Source organism: Hibiscus syriacus, unplaced genomic scaffold (genome assembly GCF_006381635.1).
Source record: "Hibiscus syriacus cultivar Baekdansim isolate YM2019G1 unplaced genomic scaffold, ASM638163v2 tig00111330_pilon, whole genome shotgun sequence".
Classification (NCBI taxonomy): domain Eukaryota; kingdom Viridiplantae; phylum Streptophyta; class Magnoliopsida; order Malvales; family Malvaceae; genus Hibiscus; species Hibiscus syriacus.
In genome coordinates this window covers 7,209,785-7,219,173 of record NW_024063059.1, presented here as the reverse complement: position 1 = coordinate 7,219,173, position 9,389 = coordinate 7,209,785, and positions in this window count along the sequence as shown.

Sequence of the window (9,389 nt, the reverse complement as noted above, 5' to 3'; positions counted from 1 at the left end):
ATATTCTAACATTTTAAGCTTTTAACTTATTTTCTTATTATCGAAAATTCCAAGGCTCCATCAGCTTAAACTTTGATAATATTTAAGGTGCAACCCATTTTATTATTATAAATAGTAAGATTCCATATTGCAACCTGCTTTATTAGTGAACCATGACAATCTTAAATGCAACCGTATTTATTATACATATTCATAACATTTTCAGGTTTTAACTTATTTTCTTATCGGGAAAACTCCAAGGCTCTATCAGCTTAAACTTTGATAACATTTTAGACGCAACCCATTTTATTATTAAAAATATTAAGATTCCAGATTGCAACATGCTTTCTTAGTGAACCATGACATTCTTGGGCACAACCTATTTTATTAATAAAAATATTAACATTACAAATCGCAACCTATTTCTTATTTAACCATGACATTATTGGGCGTAATTGTATTTCTTATTTATATTCATAAAATTTTCTATTTTTAACTTATTTTCTTATGTGTGAAAATTCACGGCTCAATCAGCTTAAACTATGATAACATTTCAGGAACAACCCATTTTATTATTAAAATTTTAAGATTCCAGATTACAACTTCCTTCCTTACTGAAACATGACATTATTGGCCGCAACCTTATTTACTATATATGGTCATAACATTTTTAGTCTTTAACTTATTTTCTTATCATATAAAATGAAAGGGCTCCATCAACTTAAACTCTAATAACATTTTCGGCGCAACCTATTATGTTAATTGTATTCATAAAATTTACTATTTATAACTTAATTTATTACCTTGTATAACATTATACTAAAACATGTTATGTTACTCCAAATGATAAGTTATAACATTGTTGATCGCGCTTTTATTCTGTAACATTTTTTACCGGTCACACCGTTTATTAATCTTATTTTAAGCGCCTCACAGCATAACCTCCCATGTGTAACTTCTTCTTTGAGAGAGTTTTTATTTATTTCTTTTTTCTGTTTTAAATGAAAAATTAAGAATTATTTCATCGTATAAAAGTTTTACATTATGTGTATTTTTATATATTATTTTTTTATTTATAATTTTTTTAAATTTCTTAAATTTATTTATTTTAAAATTTTATTTCTTTTAACATAAAATTTGGTATCAGTCTCTATCATACATAATACAAATAAAGAAACACTGAGGTGGAACATTTTAAAATTAATCTATATTAATATCTTAATAGCTAAAATAGAAATTAAATTGACCAATATTTAATTTTAAATTTTAATTAAATTAGACTTTTTAAACTCAATTTAATATTAATTAAATAGTTCAATTAAAAAATTTATTATAACTTTTGTATTTGTTTAGGCTGGTTGTTTGGGATTGGGGCAACACTCTCATATGATACGAGTTCGCACACATTTAAAATAAATATAAATTATATTATTAATAATTAAATTATTGTATAAAAGTAAATTTTTAGTCGTTTAAGTTATGAATTGTTTCTTATATAAGTTGAGGAGTTAGTTTTATTAGAAAAGAAAATATTCAGAATTACAATAAAATTCGTAAAGTAAACATATAATTAGAATATTCTTTTATAATCATCAATGCAATAAATTACTTATTCGAAATTATAAAAATATCATATAAGAAAAAAAGATAAAACACATAAAAAAACTCAAATAAAAGATAAACGTGAACAAATCTAACATCTTCGACAAAAGAACCATAACAAGAGATTAAATTACTGAAAGATCATTAATAACGGTAAATCAATCGAGCGTCGCAAGAAAACTAACTACGAACACAAACCATGTATCCAAGTCCAATCAGAGGGTTCAAAATAAGAATGATCAACAAGAGAAAAAATAAGTGATATCTTAATCAGTTGATATGACATCAAATTTAACCTGAAAAGATTCAACAAAAAAATGACCAATAAAAAGATCGAAAACATATTATAAAAACAAAATTATTAGAAACCAAAAATAATAAAGAAAAATAAATATGCAACATAAGAAAGTAAATGAGAAATAGAGAATATAAACTATCCACGACCAGCACAAAGTCTGATATCGCCATCTTTCAAACAAAATAACTTTGAGTTGTGAATTGTTAAAATTATATTAAAATTAGTATTTAAATTAAAATGTGTCGTCTATAAAAGAGAATTCAATGTTTATGTCGAAACAATTTTTTTCCTTTTAAAAAAACTGATTTAATTTTTAAATAATTAGTTGTGATTTAAAAAAGAATCCCGCTTTGAAAATTTTGGTGTTTCCTTTTTAAAGTAAAAAATCGGTTCAATGAGTCGCCATCAATCATTGATTAGGATGTGATTGGGCACCCAAAATATTTTGTCATTTTCATAAGATTTAATTTTTAAAAAATTATTAAAACAACATTTTAAGGTTTGTGCACCAAAAATTGAGTTCGGGATTTAATTACGCGTGGGGAAGGATTAACACCCCCACAACACCCTAAATCGGTACCTAGTCGATTAATTAATTGTCTTTGCAATGAAATCTACAAGTTCAAATATAATTTAGTTAAAGATCTCTTCAAATAATATTCTTTGGATTTAGAAATATAATAATATTTAATTATTTCCTATCGAGAAGAAGTGACCTCTCATACCTTGAGGCAATCAATTCCTACTCCAACCGAAATAAAGAAATATTATAGTTCCTTTCAAAAATTTGTTACCAATTCAAATGCAAGAATGATAATAAAATAAAACAAGTTAAATTAAAAAATTACCAATCTTTTTAGAAAGAAAATGGATATTTGATTATTTAAAGATGTCGAGATCGGACATTTTATAAGTTCTAACGATCTTTTCTAGAAGAAATTAAATAGACAAGCATTTCTTCTTCTCTTCTTCCCAAATTTTAGGTGTGTTCAAATTTTAGGGTTTAACTTGACGGGATACACTTTCATTTTAAAATCATCAGAAGTAACTTTCTTATAAGTTGAGACAGACACTTCACAACAACCTTAAAATAAAAGAGTATTACTCTTAATCCATTTATTTGAATTAAATCGAGTTATGCTCATGCGTATATCATACATATCATGCAAAAATAATGTCATGTGATTCGTAATAGATCATTCGCGTACTCATACATATATAAACATATCAACATGCAAAACAAATATATACAACTAATTTAAGAAGGCAACTACCTAACAAGGACTAGATTAAAAGAAATCTAAATGTAAGGAAGAAATCTAAAAGATAAGGTAATCTAAATATGCTAAAATCAAAAATACAAATTAAAATTAATAATCATGAACAAAATATTAAGAAACTAATTAGTAAAAAGGTTAATCAATAATATAATTAATCTAAGGAGTAAAATATAACAAAAATAGCAAATCAGGGATCAAAATTAAAATAGAAACATTTAAATAAGGGACTAAATTAAACCTAATAGAATAATTCATGGACCTAATTTTAATACAAAGAAACAATTCAACATGGTGACCAAATTAGCATAAATCAAAATTAATCGTAAATAAATTAGAATTATGACAGGGACCAGAATGAGGAAACACGCCTAAATTAGAAGGACTAGAGCACAATCGTTAATTTTTTATAAACCTAAAATTTATTAACAACTACAAAGTGTGAGATTACAAAATCAGTATGTTATTATTGAAATAAATGGGAAAATAACATTACAAGTGACCAGAATGTAAATAAGCGCTAAAAGTAGAAGGACCAAAGAATAATTATTACAAATTATTTAACCCAAAATACTTTTACATACAAAATTGGGAATATTACGGAATCAAGCCGCAAAAAAATAAAATAAAATCAAAAGCATCCTACAGATGACTAAAGTGCAAAATTGCACTAAACCTAGGAGGTCCTAAAAGATATTTTACCCTAAAGTTACGGTGACTAAAATGAAAAAATAAGGCAAGATTTCAAGGGTCTAAACGAAAATTTCCCTAAATAAAAAATCTAATTTTGATTAGGGTTACTAATCTTGTAACATCCCAATCATCGGACCAATTACCAGAATGTAAGAATTTTAAACTCAGTGGTTGAATTAGAATAGTTTGAAAAGTTCAAGGATTTATTTTGGGATTTTTGTGTAGGGCTTGTTATCAAATATGGATTATTAGCAAGGGCATTATGGTATTTTGCATGGAAGGATATTTTTATTTACTTGCTTAATGGATATGTACATGGTTAAAGAGAGAGAAATCTGCAACCTTTCTTGTTACTTCCTCGTGCCCGTGAGTTCACTTGTGCAAAGGTAATATTTTTTAAATTTTGTTGGTTCCTTAAATTCTGAGTTGGTGTTGAAAATTTGGGTCTTATATAAGCTTAAGGTAAGCTTGTATAGGATTAAAACAACAAGATGAGTGAATTAGAAATGAATTTGTAAAATGGGTTTTAAGATGAATATTTGATATGGTGTAGTTTCTGGAGTTTTAGTGATGAATTTGACTTGTCAATAAGCAAAATAAAGAATTAGGAGTAGTAGAAATGATTAAGAACTTGGTTGAAATCATGATATGATTTTTAGATGTAAGAGTTTTAGGGAGATTTTGTATGTTTAAGAGTAATAAATGAAGACAAGTTGGTTTGGATGTGTAAGGTTGAGTTTAAAGGCTTAATGAGGGATAAAGTAAGATATTTATGAAGTTTTTGGTTGATTTTCGAAAAGGAAATAGCAATTTTGGGCATGGAGTATCAGTACTGGAAGAATAGTACCGATACTTCAAGGCTAAATTAGTGGAATTCAAAGGGTGGTATCGGTACCGATTGAAGAGGGTATCGATACTGAGATGGGATTATCGATACCAAGGGTATAGTATCGATACCATTTTCAAGATAAACTTCCAGAATGTCAAAACGGTATCGGTACATAGGGGGTATCGATACCATTGAAGGGAAGTATCGGTACTATAGTGGTAGTTCTGATACTACTAAGCATGAAATGAGAAATTAATTTTTCTTTCAGCTTAAGTAATTATGATTGGATATAAGTGACTTGAAGTACGATATTGATTTTTGATTATTTTGTATAGTTATTGAACATAATCAACTTCCGGTTAGCTTGGCATTACAAGTTTCAATCAAAAGTATTAAGGACTTCGTTAGGACTTCAATGAGGCAAAGGTGAGTGCAACTTCTCGGTTTCGTATTAGAATTGAGGAAGGCTTGCGATAAGCCAACCTCAGTGTTTTCGATCGAAAACACTTCAATTTCTTTTATGTTATATTTTACAAATGTTTTATTTAAATTATATTATGTAAGATACGTTTTATGATTATGTGTATATGATTATGGAAATGTGATCTTTGAACATGTGTATCCGAAAAGACTCAATGTGAAAGTGCATATGTGAATAAAAGATACTTTGAATAATGAATGATAAATAATTATGTGGTTAAAAGCCCAAGCTATATGTATGAGGATTAGATGTATAGTTGACATGCCAAGAGTCGAGGGTTTTATGTGGTCCTTCGGGACAATTATGTGGCACTTATGTGCAAACCTATGTGATTCTTTGGGATAATTATGTGGCACTTCGGTGCAAACATATGTGGTCCTTCGGGGAAATTATGTGGTACTTCGGTGCAAATTACGAGTTGTGGTGACAACATTAGTGCACAACCTCAATGTACTCAAATATCTAGAGTTCTCAGTAGTATACGTTGGGCAATTGGAAACAAATCTATATAAAATGAATAATATACATAAGTATATCTTTTTGATATGGAAAATAATTTAGAATTCTTAATGAAATATTTTGCTAAAATATATAAAGATTTCATCTGTAGAATTTAGTACTCTTTAGTTTTGCCTCACTAAGCCATCGACTTAGCGTGTGATTTCCTCACGCGTAGGTTTGAAGAAATCTGAAGGTTGATTCGTTGAGGATATCATACCCCGTGAAGATCAGATCAAGACAAATTAAATATAGGTTTTGTTAATTTTGTAAACTGTTGGTATGTACTACATGTTTAAATTGAAATGCTCTGATCTATGTTTTGTAATCTCCTACTTTTGTACTTATATAAATTATTGAAACTTTTATGTAAATACGAATGTAAATGTTATTATCTTATTTTAAATTAAGGGTTTCCATCTTTTATTTATGAATAGAAAATTTAAATTGTTCTTATTTGTTAATTATTTACAATTTGAAAAGTCAATGTGACACCTCGGATTTGTATCCAGGTCAGGTACTGGTTAAGGGTGTTATATTTAATGGTATCAAAGCTATGGATTCATTGATTTTAAGTTCAAAATAAAGTCATTTTTTTTAAATGTACATGCCAACTTTTTATTAAGTCTTTCTAATCTGATAAGGTGATTAGTATGTTATCCTTGCTAATACATTAGTGAATTGATTTTATTAGATGTCGGATTTTGAGGGCTCCCGAAGTGAAGCGGAAGATAGAATGGAAGAAAGTAGTAATTCTCATGCCCCGAGCAGGCAGGGTGAGGAACAAGCACATAAGGGAGTGCCTGTGCAAAATCAGGGGACCTTCTTCCAAACGTTGGACGCAATTCTGACGCGTTTCCAATCGTTTTCTCCATCAGCCCCTAATATGAATGTTCCTAAGAAGTTGAGAAGCCTAGGAGCGCCAGAATTTAGAGGAGAATCTGAGAAAGGTTCAGTTGCTTCCGATATGTGGCTCAATGACCTTAAGATGATGCTAGAGAATCTCCATTTTCTGAAATGGAGAAACAAGATGTTGTAGTTTCGTTATTGCGAGATCAAGCTAGAATTTGGTTGTCTAATATGACTATGAGAGCTGTAAGGGACCAGGTGACATGGTCATTTTTCTTGGAAGAGTTTAAGAACAAATACATCAGGGATCGGTTCATTCAGTAGATGAAGCAATAATTCATGAGCTTAAAGCAAGGGAATCACATTGTATATGAGTTTGAGTGTGAATTCAACAAGTTGAGTCGATTTACAACAGAGTTGGTTCCTACAGAGAATGACTCCTGTGATTGGTTTCTGGAGGGTTTACGACCTCGATTGAAAGAGTTGTTGTTGGTACTCAACCTCTCTTTTTTCCAAGAGGTAGTGAACAGAGCTAAAGCCTTGGAGCGAGCTCAAAATGAAAGGTTTGTGGAGCAAAGGACACAATGGAATAAGAGAGCTAGGGCGTCGTCCAATGCCTCCCAATCAAAGAAAAGCCGAGGTTTGAGTTCTCGACCTCAGACTAGAGCAGAATTCGTAGCATCCTCATCTAGAGGATCAAATCTGGGAAGAGCTAGACAAACTTACTCAGTGGAATCCATAGTAGATAAGCCAAATCAATTTCAGCACTGTGAGAAACATCATAGTGGCGTATGCCGAAGAGTTTTCGGAGCTTGCTTTAAGTTCGAAGAGGCAAGACACTTTATTTGAGACTGCCCATTGATGTCGGGATAGCCTACCTAAATAGAAAGATACATTGCTGCATCTATGAGAGGTAGAGGTTGAGGTAGAGGTAGATGAAGGAATCAATCTGAGTTGACAGCTCAACCTGAAGTGTGTTCCACTGCTCGAGTGTACAATCTAAAGACTAGTGAAGATTGTGATGATCCTAAAATCATTGCAGGTACTTTTAAGATAATTCATAAATCTGTTTTAGTTTTGATTGATCCGGGATTGAATTATTCTTATGTCAGCAGTAAACTAGTGAAACACTTGAGAATTTCGATAGAACCTATTAGTAGCGAGGTCATTGTGATAAATCCATTAGGACATAGTGCTCGTGTGAAACAAAATTATCGAGGGTGTCCCATATGGAATCAGGGAATTGAATTCCCTGCTAATCTAATGGAATTACCCTTTGACGAGTTCCATGTTATATTAGGTATGGATTGGATCTATCATTATCACGCTAATGTGGATTGTTGATTCAAGCGAGTTATGTTGAAAGGCTTGATGGATTGGAAGTTACTGTGGTCAGCTAGAGAATAAATTCCTTAGCTAATGTTATATCGATGATGTCAGCTTGGAAATTAATACTACAAGGATGCCAAGCATATATTTCTAATGTAATCGATACTAGAGCCAAAGAAAAGAAGCTTGAAGATATTTTGACAGTCAGAGAGTTTCCGGAAGAATTACATGGTTTACCTCTAGATTGGGAGGTTGAATTTTATATTGAAGTGATGTCAGGATCAGTACCGATTTTAATGGCTCCTTACAGGATGTCCCCAAAGGAATTGAAAGAGTTAAAGATTCAGTTACATGAGCTTTTAGATAAACTATTTATCAAACCCAGTTTGTCACCTTGGGGTGCTTTAGTGTTATTCGTAAAGAAGAAAGATGGTTCGATGCACCTTTGTATTAATTATCAGTAACTTAACAAGGTGACCATAAAGAACAAGCATCTTCTTCCAAGGATCGACAATTTATTTGATCAACTCAAAAGAGCGGCCGTGTTTTCAAAAAAATTGATTTACGTTCAAGGTATCATCAGTTGAAGATACAAGAAAAAGATGTTCCAAAAATGGCGTTTAGGACTCGGTATGGTCATTATGAATTTGTAGTAATGCAATTTGTGTTAACTAACACACTTGCAGCATTTATGGACCTGATGAATCGAGTTTTCCAATTGTACCTTGATCAGTTCGTGGTCGTTTCCATTGATGACATTTTAGTGTATTCAAAGTCAAGGGATGAGCATGATGTCCATCTTCGTGTGGTTCTTCAAGCGTTACAAGACAAGAAGCTTTATGCAAAGTTCTCTAAGTGCGAGTTTTGGCTAACTTAAGTGGCATTCCTTAGACACGTGGTTTTTGCAGAGGGAATTCGGGTAGATCCTAAGAAAGTTAAAGTTATGTTAGAGTGGGAAATCCCAAAGAATGTGTTAGAGGTTCAGAGTTTCTTGGATCTCGTAGGTTATTATCGAAGGTTTGTCAAAAAATTTTCAATGATATCTCTTCCTTTAACCAAATTGTTAAGAAAAGATGTTTCTTTTGAGTGGACTCCTGATTGTCAGTAGAGTTTTAAAGCATTGAAGAAAGTTTTGACAGAAGCTCCTGTGTTGGTGCAACCGGAATCGAACAAGGATTTCACGTTTTTTAGCGACACTTCCCATAATGGTTTGGGATGTGTCTTAATGCAAGATGGAAAGGCAGTTGCTTATGCTTCAAGATAGCTTAAGCCTTATGAAAAGAATTATCCGACACATGACCTTCAGTTAGCAACGGTGGTCTTTGCATTAAAAATTTGGCGCCACTATTTATATGGTGAACGTTGCTACATTTATACTGATCACAAAAGTTTGAAGTATTTGTTAACGAAAAAGGCATTAAATTTGAGGCAAAGAAGATGGAAGGAGTTACTTAAGGACTATGATGCAATTATAGATTGTTATCCCGGGAAAGCCAAAGTAGTAGCTGACGCTCATAGTCATAAGACTTTTGCCGCTTTGTGTAGATTAGATGC